The sequence below is a fragment of the Mus pahari genome, chromosome 9 (assembly GCF_900095145.1).
Source record: "Mus pahari chromosome 9, PAHARI_EIJ_v1.1, whole genome shotgun sequence".
Lineage (NCBI taxonomy): Eukaryota > Metazoa > Chordata > Mammalia > Rodentia > Muridae > Mus > Mus pahari.
The window spans coordinates 49,672,242-49,684,688 of NC_034598.1; the positions used below are offsets into that span (position 1 = coordinate 49,672,242).

General features: G+C 42.6%; 1 protein-coding gene across 16 annotated transcripts in view; it reads right to left on the minus strand.

Moving 5' to 3' along the window:
* Positions 1 to 12,447, minus strand: part of R3hdm2 (R3H domain containing 2) — a 119,296-nt gene that overhangs the window by 66,973 nt on the left and 39,876 nt on the right. For 2 of the 16 annotated variants that reach the window (XM_021204456.2, XM_029542043.1), the window contains exon 1: positions 11,228 to 11,871. The exons of 12 other annotated variants lie outside the window; for them this stretch is intronic. The gene's annotated coding sequence lies outside the window, so the exon portion shown is untranslated. Of the gene's footprint in view, positions 1 to 11,227; positions 11,872 to 12,155; positions 12,225 to 12,447 lie in introns of those variants that run through there. 2 more of the 16 variants (XM_029542047.1, XM_029542044.1) reach the window with 2 other exon arrangements.

Consider the following 12,447-nt stretch of genomic DNA (forward strand, 5'->3'; position numbering starts at 1 on the left):
ATTTAAGGAACATATAAAAACGGAGAGATACTCCTCAGATTACAATAGGGTTATCACATAATAAACTTGCTCCAAGTTGCAATCCTAAATCAGGAGCTAGAGATGGCTCTGCAGTTAAGAGCACTTGCTACTTTTGCAGGGGACCTGGGTTTGTTTTCTAAGACTTACAACAGAATGTAACTCCAGTTCCAGAGGGATCCAACACCTTCTTCCAGCCTTTGCGGTCACTAAATGCATTAGTACACATATACCTAATTTACTGAGCACAACTCAGCAACATAGTACCTCGTATCCTATCTGTCCTTTACTCCTGAGACCATGCAGCTGACAGGGAACGAGTCACAGTCAATGTCATCCTCACAGTACAGTACTGAGCAGTATTAGCCCCCCTGGGGCAAAATACATATTCTACTTAATACCTGTAAATTTCAGAGGTGGAGGTCAGAAGTCAGTAGCAGGAGCAAGCTTCTGAACTCAACCACCAACACCTTCTTTCCTCCCCTCTCACAATGAAGACACTTGCTGCATTTGTAAATAAAAATGTTACACAAATCTTGGATGTCAGCTGGGATGCCAATCAGTAATGCGTTTGCTTAGCATGTCAGCATTGCAAGGCCCTAGGTTCAATCTCTTAAGTCTAAAGAAGAAAATCAAAAAGAGAAATAAGAAAAAAGAGAAACAAAGTTTCTCACCATTACTGCTCAGAGAAAAAGAGCTACCAACATGAGTGAACATCAGTTCTTACATGCCCATCTGGATTGATCTGGATTCCTTTAGCAGCATTCATTTCCATGGTACAAACACAGACTTACGAAGAAGGTAAGAAACAAAAGGCAGAAGTTCAGAAATTGCTCAGAAATATATCCCGGGCTAGTCTGGAACACATCATGTAGCCCAGGATGGCTCACCCTCACAGCAATTTTTCTGTATCAGACACCACACCCAGCTAAAATTTCCCAAGAATTCTTAAGGAGACAACCCCAGAAAAGGAGAGATCCTACTGTTTGAGTCCTAACTTAATATAGTTAGTTTTAATATAAACTAACTTAAAAGCAAGTTACAGCAAAGGCATTCATTACTTCTCTCTGTACAGTTTATCATCATCATAAGAGGAAACTAAAAAGTTCACTCTATACTTTTCCTCCTCTCTCTATCCTTCTGTTTTTATTTTATTTTTTTCTTTTTTATGGTTTTTCGAGACAGGGTTTCTCTGTGTAGCCCTGGCTGTTCTGGAACTCACTCTGTAGACCAGGCTGGCCTTGAACTCAGAAATCCGCCTGCCTCTGCCTCCCGAGTGCTGGGATCAAAGGCGTGCGCCACCACACCCGGCTCCTGTTTTTATTTTTAAGAGAGGGTCTCATCTTAAACTCTGGCACTGGAAGCTCTTTTCCTAAAACAATACCAAAGGAGACAAAGGCAGAAGGCCTAGAGGTGCAGTGAAGCCAATGATGCACTGCTGGCCTGGCCTGGCCTGGCCTGGCCTGGCACACAGGGAGTCTGGTTTCCCTCTACTGTAGCACCACACAGCCTGGGCAAGGCAGACACCCGTGTGTCTAACACTCGAGAGCTGTGGCAGGAGGATCAGAATTTCAGGGCAAGTTGAAGGCAAGCCTAGGGTAAATCAAAGCCGGTCTCAAAACAAAAAAAGAAGAAAAGAAAAGAAAAGAAAAGAAAAGAAAAGAAAAGAAAAGAAAAGAAAAGAAAAGAAAAGAAAAGAGAAGAGAAGAGGAAAGAAAAGAAAAAAGAAAAGAGAAAAGAAAAGAAAAGAAAAGAAAAGAAAAGAAAAGAAAAAGAAAAGGGAAAGAAAAGAAAAGAAAAGAAAAGAAAAAAAGACATAGCTATTACTTATTATTTCCAGCACAGATTGTCACCTTTGCCTCAATTTAACCCTAAAAATGTATATGCAGAGATGTTGACTTAAAATCAGGAGGAAGGGCTAGCCAGACAGCACTGAGTCACTTCATCAGCGATGACTGGATCTGTGGCCCTGCGTGAGAGGAGAGGACTAGCTGACAACTGGCTGGCTGTCTCATCTGTACACACCCACCCGCACACATATCCATAGAATTAAGAAATATAATAAAACCATTTTTTAAAAAGGAAAGCAAGATTCTCCTTCTTCCTTTGGGTTTATTTGGTTGGATGTTTTTTCCCCCAAGATAGAGTTTCTCTATGTTGCCCTGGCTGTTCTGAACTCACTCTACAGACCCAACTGGTCTCAGACTCAGAGATCCACTTGCCTCTGCCTCCCAAGTGCAGGGATTAAAGGTGCGCACCACTGCCACTGCCACTGCCACCACCACTGCCACTGCCACTTTGGGTTCCTGAGGCAGTTTCTCACTATAAAGTTCAAGCTGATCTCAAATTTGCAACTCTCCTGCTTTAGCCTCCCCAGACCTGGCATCACAGACATGAAGCATCATACCTAGCTATGGTTTCATCAACACAAGTACGGAAAATGCAGTGAAAATCAACCATAATCTGTAATTCAGCTATTACAGCCATTATTAATACCAACATATTGAGGTATAATCTGGTTTTTATTCCCATATTTATATATAATTGACATCCATATTGGATGTTTTTGTATCTAGTATTTTTTATGTAATTATATGATACATCTAGAATGTTTTTGGCATGAAATTACTGCCATGAGGCACCATATTTGCTGGTTGTCATTTTTAAAAGACAGGATCTTATGTATTCAAGGCTGGCTATGGCCCTGCTATACAGATGAAATTGGTCTTGAACTAGCAATCTTCCTGTTTCAGCCTCTTTAGTGCTGAGATTATAGATGTAAAATACCACAGCGGTTTAAATTACCTTTAACTAAAGGCTAACTGGGGGCTGGAGAGATGGCTCCTTGGATAAGAACAGACTGCCCTTCCAGAGGTCCTGAGTCCAATTCCCAACAACCACATGGTGGCTCACAACCATCTGTAATGTAATAGGATCTAATGTCCTCTTCTGGCATGTCTGAAAAGAGCAACAGTGTACTCACATACATAAATAAATAAATCTTTAAAAAAACCCATAGACCATAATTTATTTAACCATTCCTCAATATTGTGAATTCAGGCAGCTATCAATTTTGCAGTAAAATATTCTTTGATGAACACCTTTGAATCTTTATTAGCAATTCTCACTAACTGCTTAGAATAATGTATTCAAGAAATTTAAAGATAAAATGGTTTTCCTTCACTCATTTAAGAAAAAAAAGCATGCATAGTTGAGGATATTTGATCGTACTGTGAACCCCAAGACTATGTTATATACTGAAAAAAAACAACAAACAAACAAACAAACAAACCAAATCTGTTTCTAGTTGTGGTGTGGCTCAGCTCTTACCTTTAATCCCTTTGGCTGGAACACAGACATGCCCTTAGTATACTTCTTTTCTTTTCCTTCCTTCCTTCCTTCCTTCCTTCCTTCCTTCCTTCCTTCCTTCCTTCCTTTCCTTCCTTCCTTCCTTTCTAATTTAATTTTATGTGAGGATGTCAGATCCCCTGAAACTGGAGTTACAGACAGTTGTGAGCTGCCATGTGGGTGCTGGGAATTGAACTCTGGTCCTTTGGAAGAACAACCAATGCTTGTAACCACTTAGCCATCTCTTCAGGCCTTACACCTTTAATGCCAAACAATAAAGGTAAAGTTGTTTTGTAGAAGGAAGCACCCATGTTTGAAAGTGATGTTTAATTGAGTGGCAGACAAGGTAAAGAATGACCTCACAGAATAGGATCTGCCCAACTCTCACGAGGAGAGAGAGGAAAGGGAGACTATTTAAGAGAACAGTGCAGTGCAGGCAGAGGAGGAAAGGGAGGAGGCAGTTTTACTAGGCAGTTGTACAGAGACAGGTTGCAGAGAGAGAACAAGCCCAACACAGGTGAAGACAGAGGAGCCAGAGAATGAGAAGGAGCCAGAAGATTAGAACAAACTGCCAAAGTTAGTATGAGGCCAAGCAGAGCACTTCAGGAGAAACCAACAGAAGCCAGATTGAGTCAGTCATCTTGAAGAGGAGTCTGAGCCAGAACTGGGTTGAACCTGCCAGTCAGAGTTCAGAAAGAGCTAGAAAGGGTGAGCTTATTCAGCCATAAGTCTCCAAGGCTGAAAAACATTCTAGGCCTAGATAAGATTGTACAGAGGCTAGAAGCTTGCAGGACCAGGCCTAGCTCAGCTGACTGAGGCAGCAAGCCTTGGAGACCACAATTACATCAGGAGAATCAAAGTTACTTTTACACAGCTTCTTTAGTGAACGAATATTTTCATCTGTTTCATGTAAAGCCCATTTCTCAGGCCTTACAGTGGGTCTCAAACTTTCAGAACATACATGGCCAATACTGCATGCTCTCTCTCTTTTATAAATCAATCTTTCTTCTACATCTAGTCTATTTCTGTGAGTGCGTGCGTGCGTGCATGCGTGCGTGCAAGTGGACACACGCTTGACAGAACTGTCTCCTTCCACTATGTTTCACTCTTTTGCCCATTGAGTCACGAACTTGCCCACTTCCTGCTTTTCTCCAGTTCATTTCCCATTTTAAAGATTAACTCTTCTCTCTCCATATATACTAGAGAAGGTACAGGAAAGATTAAAATCTCCAAGCAGAGTGAGTTTCTTTGTTATGAGTGTTACACACATTGCTGACCCCTGTCAATGCACTATGATAGGTTAGCAAACAATATAAAAAGGGGAAAACCTCAAATGATACAAAAGAATAAGACTCCAAGTTATACCACTGGGCTGGTGAGATGGCTCAGCCATTAAAGGCTAGGCTCTCCTCCTAAAATATGTTACAGCATACAACTAAAAGAAGATAAAGGGGGAGCCAGGCGGTGGTGGCGCACGCCTTTAATCCCAGCACTTGGGAGGCAGAGGCAGGTGGATTTCTGAGTTCGAGGCCAGTTTGGTCTACAGAGTGAGTTCCAGGACAGCCAAGGCTACACAGAGAAACCCTGTCTTGAAAAACAAAAACAAAAACAAAAACAAAAAAACAAAAAAAAAAGAAGATAAAGGGGAACAGGATGTTGGATTGCTTAGGTTTTTTTTTACTTGGCCCATTTAAAATCCTGGATTTGGGGAGGGAGGGTCAAGGCACCTCAATGGCACAGTACATACTTAGTGTAGACAAAGCCTTCACATCAATGCTAGACACTACCACCATCCTGCAAATCAATGTATTTTAAGGACTCACCATACACAGCATGCCATACAAACTGTACACTCATAGCCATACAGCGGAAGATGAGTACCATGAGCACACCACCGAACCAGAAGAATAAGTAAGGAATGGCTTTCCAAAGGTGGACACCAGATGCAAATGTCCAAATGACAGAGACAGGGGTAAGGCAGGTTCTTTCAGACAGAGAAGGATAAGAAGAACCTTTACAAACTGGCAGGCTGTCTTCTTGAGGAGCACTGTGTAGGCAGAAGCTCTAGGCTGGCCTCAGGAGAAACACCTGCCACCCAGCAGTCCCAGTTCCCCAGACAACACTGCAGTGGGGGTAGCTGCTGGCCCCAAACTGCAGATCTTGCCAAATTTAGCTCCAAAGCTCTAAGTTTAGCTCAGAAGTCCTTCTGCATATAAAATATTAGATTGGGTCTTGAGAGCAGAGTCTGTATAATAAAATTCATGCTCCATGGATTTACCTAAGAAGCTGTGAATGGTGCTGTTGTCTGAGACAGGGTCTCACTTATGTAGGCCTGCATGAACTCATACAGGTCTTTCTGCTTCAGTCTCAGTGATGGAATTTAAATGTGTGCCAACATGCTAGGCAAGAGCTGTAGATTTTAAATTGCTGTGACATATTAACATAACAAGACCACCACCGGCCTTTAAGCTGATCAGCAACTCCTCACTTCCTGGTTCTTCCTCCTAGTAACTTCTTCTGTGGATGGCAGGCTCTTCCTGAGCCTTATCTCAGTTCTCCACAGCCATTCAATTCAGCAAAACTGAAGGCTCTCAGCACAACCCTTAGTTTACATAAGCCAATCAGGACCAAGTATTGGGCATAAAAAGGGCCCAGGCAGGAGGCCAGACTTCTCCACCTCGGTGAAGCTCTGGCTCCTCTGTCCTGGCTCCTTGTTCTTCACTGTTTTTAAGACAAGAACCTGGGGCAAGGGAGGGGAGGGCAGGGCAGGAGAGGGGAGGGGAGGAGAGGGGAGGAGAGGGGAGGGGAGGGGAGGGGAGAGGAGAGGAGAGGAGAGGAGAGCTGCTTGTGGACGTTGTACATCGTGGTGCGCACTAGGCTCCGCACCACGATGTACAACGTCCACAAGCAGGAGAGGAGAGGAGAGGAGAGGAGAGCTACTCCTAAGTATGGTGGAGGAGAAACTTTATTATCAATATAAGGGAGACCTAACCAGAGGGACAAACATCTAAGAGAGTTCAGAGTGGTCACCACCCTGAACCATATGGGGAGAGGAGGAGAGGAAGGGAAGAGAGGGAGGGACCAGGTACAGCAGCCAGGAGGCCAAAGGTCAAAGGAAGGACAGCTCAGCCCCTGGACAGGAGAGTTCAGGGTAGAGGGCAGGGTATGCCAACCGTAGGACAGTGGGATGCTGGGAGAACCTGGAAGCCTGGTCCACTCTGTAAGTTACATAGGCATTCCCTATTAACACACACCTGGCCTTAGCCCTTAGGTGGCTGAGGTCGGAGGACTTAGAATTTGAGATTGGGGTGGCTACATAGAAAATCTGAGACCTATGTAGTGAGTTTCTCTACAAAACCAGAAATAACAAACCCAAACCAACCAAAAGATAAATGATGGTCAAAAAGAAGAAAAGCTAATCTTTTCAGAGTGCATGTTCATAGACTGGCCTTTGAGATTAGAAAGGTGTGCTCCTCTGCCTCTGGAATGCTGGGATTAAAGGTGTGTGCTTCAATGCCTGACCACGATACTTAAGAAGACCAGCTGTGATGCATGTCAGAAATGCTCACTCTATACTTATATTTATTTTAGAAACTCATTCTTTTATATGGCTTGAAAATCTGTTTCCTCAAAGCTTGCATGTGAGGGCTGAGATGTAGCTCATAAAACATGCAGAAAGCTCTAGGTTTGATCCTCATACCACCCCCAAAAGGGAGGAAGACTGACAAGATGACTCCGCAGAGAAAAGCTTTTGACATGCAAGCCTGATGACCACATGTGTGCTCACATCTGTAATCCTAGTATTCTAGGGTAAATGGGAGGCAAAGAAGGGGAGCTCTCAATAAGCTTGTGGGCCAGCTGGCCTCAATACAGTTCAGCAGAAATAAGATATCCTGCCTTAAACAAAGTGGAAGAAAGGAACCAACTCCTCAAAAGTTGTCCTGACTTCCATATGTGCTTCATACAGAAACAAGTAAGTTCCTAGTAATGTGGAAAGGCAGGAGGCATAACCCTATTTGATTTCTAAATATTACAAATGATGGCTATTGCTAATTCAGTCTTTAAAATACCTGGGAATTGAGGCATAAGGAGATGCTTGAGTCAGTAAAGCATGAGAATGTGAGTTTGGACCCCTAGCACCCATGCAAAAAAGCTGGGCCTATAATCCTTGCACTGGGAAGTGGAAGACAGGGAGAAGACAGAAGGACCCTGGGGATCACAGACCAGCCAGTCTGCCCAATCAGTAAGTGACAGACTGTCCCAGTTAGCTTGACAATAGCCCAGAGCTGAGGGAGTTTCAACTGGGGACCTGCCCAGATCAGATCAGCCAGTGAGAAACTGTCCTGACTGCTGACTGATGTGGGAGGACCCAACCCACCATGGGGAGCACCATGACTAGGCAGGTGATCCTGGGCTACATACAAACCATAGCTAAGCATGAGCCCAAGAGCAAGCTTGCCGATGAGCAGTCAGCAGTGCTTCCTCATGGATCTCTTCTAAGATCCTGCCTTGAGTTTCAGCTTGGCTCTCCTCAATGATGGACTGTAACTGTAACAAGAAAGAAATCTTTTCCTCTCCAAGTTGCTTTTAGGTCAGAGTTAATTATTGCAGCAACAGAAAAACAAAATGGAATGGACAACCAGTCTCAAACATACAAACCATGGATCCCTACAGAGGAGTATATGACAATCTGGACCTTTTGCTCCACAGGCATATGTATGGGTCTGCACACATGTACACATACAAATACCACACACACACACACACACACACACACACACACACACACGTGCACAAAAATAAATTTTAAAAAAAATTGAAAGAAGACTGGCAAAATAGCTCATTGGAAAAAGGCCCCTAGGACCAACATGGTAGAAGAAAGGAAAGAACAGATTCCTACAGCTTGTCCTGACCGCCTCACACATGCAATGGCACAGATGTGCATACACACACACACACACACACACACACACGACACAAAATAACATAAAATCAGATTGCCAGTGAAAAACTGCCCTGATGTGGGAGGGCCTAGCCCATGGGGGAGCACCATCCCTAGACAGGTGGTCCATAAATAAGACCTCATAAATGTTATGTATAAAAAAGCTCAGTGGTTAAATACACTGGCTGCTACAGGGGGCTAGGGTTCCATTCCCAGCCCACAACCATCAGTAACTCTAATTGTAGTTACCCTCATCTAACCTCCTCAAGAACCAGGTATGCATGAGGTAGATAGTGGTACATGCAGGCAAAACAGAAAGATTCACATATGTATGTGCCTGTTACCCGTGGAGGACAGAAGAGAGCATCAGATCCCCTAGAACTGGAGTTACAAATGGTTATGACCTGCCAGGTGGGTGTGGGAACTGAATTCAGAACCTCTGCAACAGCAGCCAGTGCTCTTAACCACCTCTTAACCATCTCTCCAGGCCCATAAAAATTTAAATATAATAAAAAAATTTTAAGGTAGAAAGTGATCATGGAAGACACCCAGTGTAAGCTCTGTATATGTATTTATATACATTTTTAAAAAGTGCTATAGGACTGTCTTTTTGTTTGCTTTATAGTGTGTGTGTGACATGGAAGACACCCAGTGTAAGCTCTGTATATGTATTTATACACATATACATTTTTAAAAATGTTATAGGGACTGTCTTTTTGTTTGCTTTATAGTGTGTGTGTGACGGGGGGGGGGGNGAGAAAATGTGTTTGTGTGTGTCTAGGTAGGCAACTCAAAAGGTAACTTGTGGGAGTGACTTCTCTTTTCACCACATGGGTTCCAGGGACTGAATTTAGTTTACCCATCAGATTTGGCAGTAAGTACCCTCCCTAACCCCTATCCTACTGAGCCACCTAGAGCCATAGCTCTTTGTATTAATTCTTAAGCCTTCAACAAACAAACAAACAAACAAACAGAGAAAGCCCTTATCCCTGTGCCCCTTAAAAATACCCAGGGAGTGGGTACCATTATACTCATTTTACATATGAAGAAATTGAAAAAAAAAATTAGTTGATAACTATCAGCAATTGGTAGAACAAACATTCAACAAGAATGCTTTTTGCTCTTTGTTTTTTTCAAGACAGTTTTTCTGTGTAGCCCTAACTCTCCTGGAATTCAATCTGTATATCAGGCTGGACTCAAACTCAAATTCAGAAATCCACTTGGGGGGTGGGGTGGACCACACCCAGAAGAACCCCTTTCTTAAAGTAAAACTAATAACAGGCTATTAACAAAAGGGAGAAGCTAGGAAAAAGAGGTCAGAAAGAATTAAGTATATTAACTTTAAGTTCAGAAATTGTCTTATATCAACATCACCAGAACTTAATATGGTGGCACTAGGACTGGAGGGGTAGAGGCAGGAGACTGAGGAACTCAAGGTCATTCTTGGCTATACGGCAAGTCTGAGGTAGTCCCCAACTGTTCGAGATCCTCTCTTAGGCAATTAAATAAGTAGCTAAAATACTATAAAACAAAACAGTCAATATTTCCAGAAAGTCTTCCCAACATGTATTTTCAATTATTCTTAAATTATGCTAAATCACCCTTTACAAAATCTGCCCTTGATCTTTCCCTAATCCTCCAAAAAGGAAGAGAGTGAAAGAACATCAATGACAAGAAGAAACTGCAATCTTACTTCTCTAACACCTTTAAGAGCTTTTCTCCCTGACCTTCACTAAGCCTGATAATTAGAAAACAAAGAATTACAAAGAAGGCACTTTCAGTTGGATTAAAATAATCTTTTGGTATTTTTTAGGGAGCTTGGAAATGACTGAAATGGTTTTTTTTTTAAAAAAAAAAAGGCTTTAGATATATTCTACCCACCCCTAAATCAAATGAAAACCACGTTTTAAAAAACTGTCATCCTTTAATTTCCCAGCAGTTCTTCCTCTCACAGGCTATTCCTGCTCTGGCTGCAGACAGAGCTTCTCCAGTGACGTCAGAGCAGTCTCCCAGCAACGGCTGAGGAGGGCTGTCCACCACAGGGGTTTCCTGAAAAGCTAATGAGAAATTACCCACATATTTGCTGAAATATCAAGATGCACGCCGCAGTGGAAGCATGCTTACCAACCATGCTTGCAGCCCTGCCCCTGCCTACAGTGAAGAGATGACATGGCTCTCCACTTACTCTACATCTCCCCTTTTCTTCCCCACCCTACTTCCGGCTAAATAAAGTTAAATTGTTAGTTTGAAACATTTATGGGATGTAATAAATTACTGAGGTACCACAGAGAATAGAACTGCAAATCTAAGCAAAACAGCCCAATCTAGTATTTTTTTCACTTCTTACGAAGAATTCTGAATAAGTGGCAGAACAGAACAGAGAAATAAATCAAGACAGAAAATAAACAGGCATGTTATTAAAGGAACAAGTTAGCATGTGCTATCCAAACATACATGCTTTATACACAAAGGCGGCTTTAGCTTTTCCTAGGCTCTAGTCTACTGAGTTCTTCAAATTGACCTCCGCAGGTCCCTTCAGAGATCATCATCTATATTAAAATAGACAGGCTTAACAGGAACTGAAAGCACAAACAGAATCCAAAACTAACCATATAGGGCTGTTAAAGCTCACAACTAGGTTTATACCTAGCAAGTCCTTCCTAACCTTTGCTTTAGCTATACAGATTCAAAATTAAATTTTACTCTGAACTACAACGGCAAGGACTTTTATATAACTACCTATTTGAGGTCTGGAAAACAGTACACAAAGTGATCAGGACAGTATAAACACAGAAAACCCACACTCCAAAACTCTAAATTTAAATGAACAGCTTCTGGGCTCTAAAACCTTCATAAGCTCATTTTCCTTCTACATTTAGAAATAGCAATTAGGTAAAATTCATTAGCATCAGCACTCACGGGGTTAAATTCAAGCACCTTGCTTCAGCGATCCGACTTTGGTCTAAGCCTGCTGTGAGAAGAAACAAGCACAGGTACCCTATCTCTAAACATCCCACTTCAGCTTCAGCTCTAGTCAGCGGTGCCCAGCCGCCAGCGAGTCACAAAGACTTCAGATCCATTTTTCTTCTTCCTTCTCTCTGACCCCTCCCTCACAGAAGAAAAAGACTGCAAACAAAATAATACGTCACTGGAGGTAGAGGGAATCCCATCTCTGCACTCTTTAGAAACCAGAGCCAGCAAACAAAAACAAGCCAATTATAAGGAACAAACAAGCCACCCAAAATTAACAGTGGCCAACCCAGAGAAACCTTAATACATCAAATAGCATTTGTAGGAAACGGTTTAGCAAAATACTCCCAGATGCTTATAATCACAAAGGCTCTCGAGATACGACAAAGGCGACATATTTCTCCTTAACACATCTGATGAGTAGGGACAGTTACATAAAGACACAGGACACAGAGGCACAGTCACCAGTCGGGCATGGAGGGAGAGCTGGGTAATGACACAGTGAAGGATATTTATAGGGGATTCCCTGCTTCCTGCAGTGTGCGTCAACAGCATCACCAAAGAGAGCAGAAATCACAGCGATTCTCATAAGCACAATCTGAATGAGGCATCACTTAAAATGATCATGGAGAAAGTAGAATCTGCAAACAGTACAGGTTCTAACAAACCTAATAGCTAAAATATTTTCAAGATTAAAAACAGCCTCTGAAAATGTCCAGAAAACCCCACAATATTTAACATTTGAAAATTGAATCTCCATAGTGTGTACTGTACAGGGAAACCAACAATGCTATTTTATATTTCTGTCACCTCTCCTCTCTCAGCCTGTAAAGTCCAAGGACTTTCATTTAAAGAAAGAAAATTATCCAAAACTCACCCCAGATGGATCTGCACTTACACCAGCAGCGAGCTCACATTATTAATGGAGACCTCATTGTAAGGATCTGTTCTGCCTGCCGGAATTTTGCCGGAAGAAATTCCTTCTGGGAAACCTGTGCCTCTTCCCCCGCCCCCAGTTCCCAGCCGCCCCCTTCACCCTTGAATGAAATGCTACTGATCCTTGTCGCTGCTTCTCCAGCTAACTGGGATGACGAGAGGGTCGGAAGCAGACCATGGCCCAGCTGTTTTCAGGATGTCACTTAGAGCTCAGACAGACAGACAGACAGACA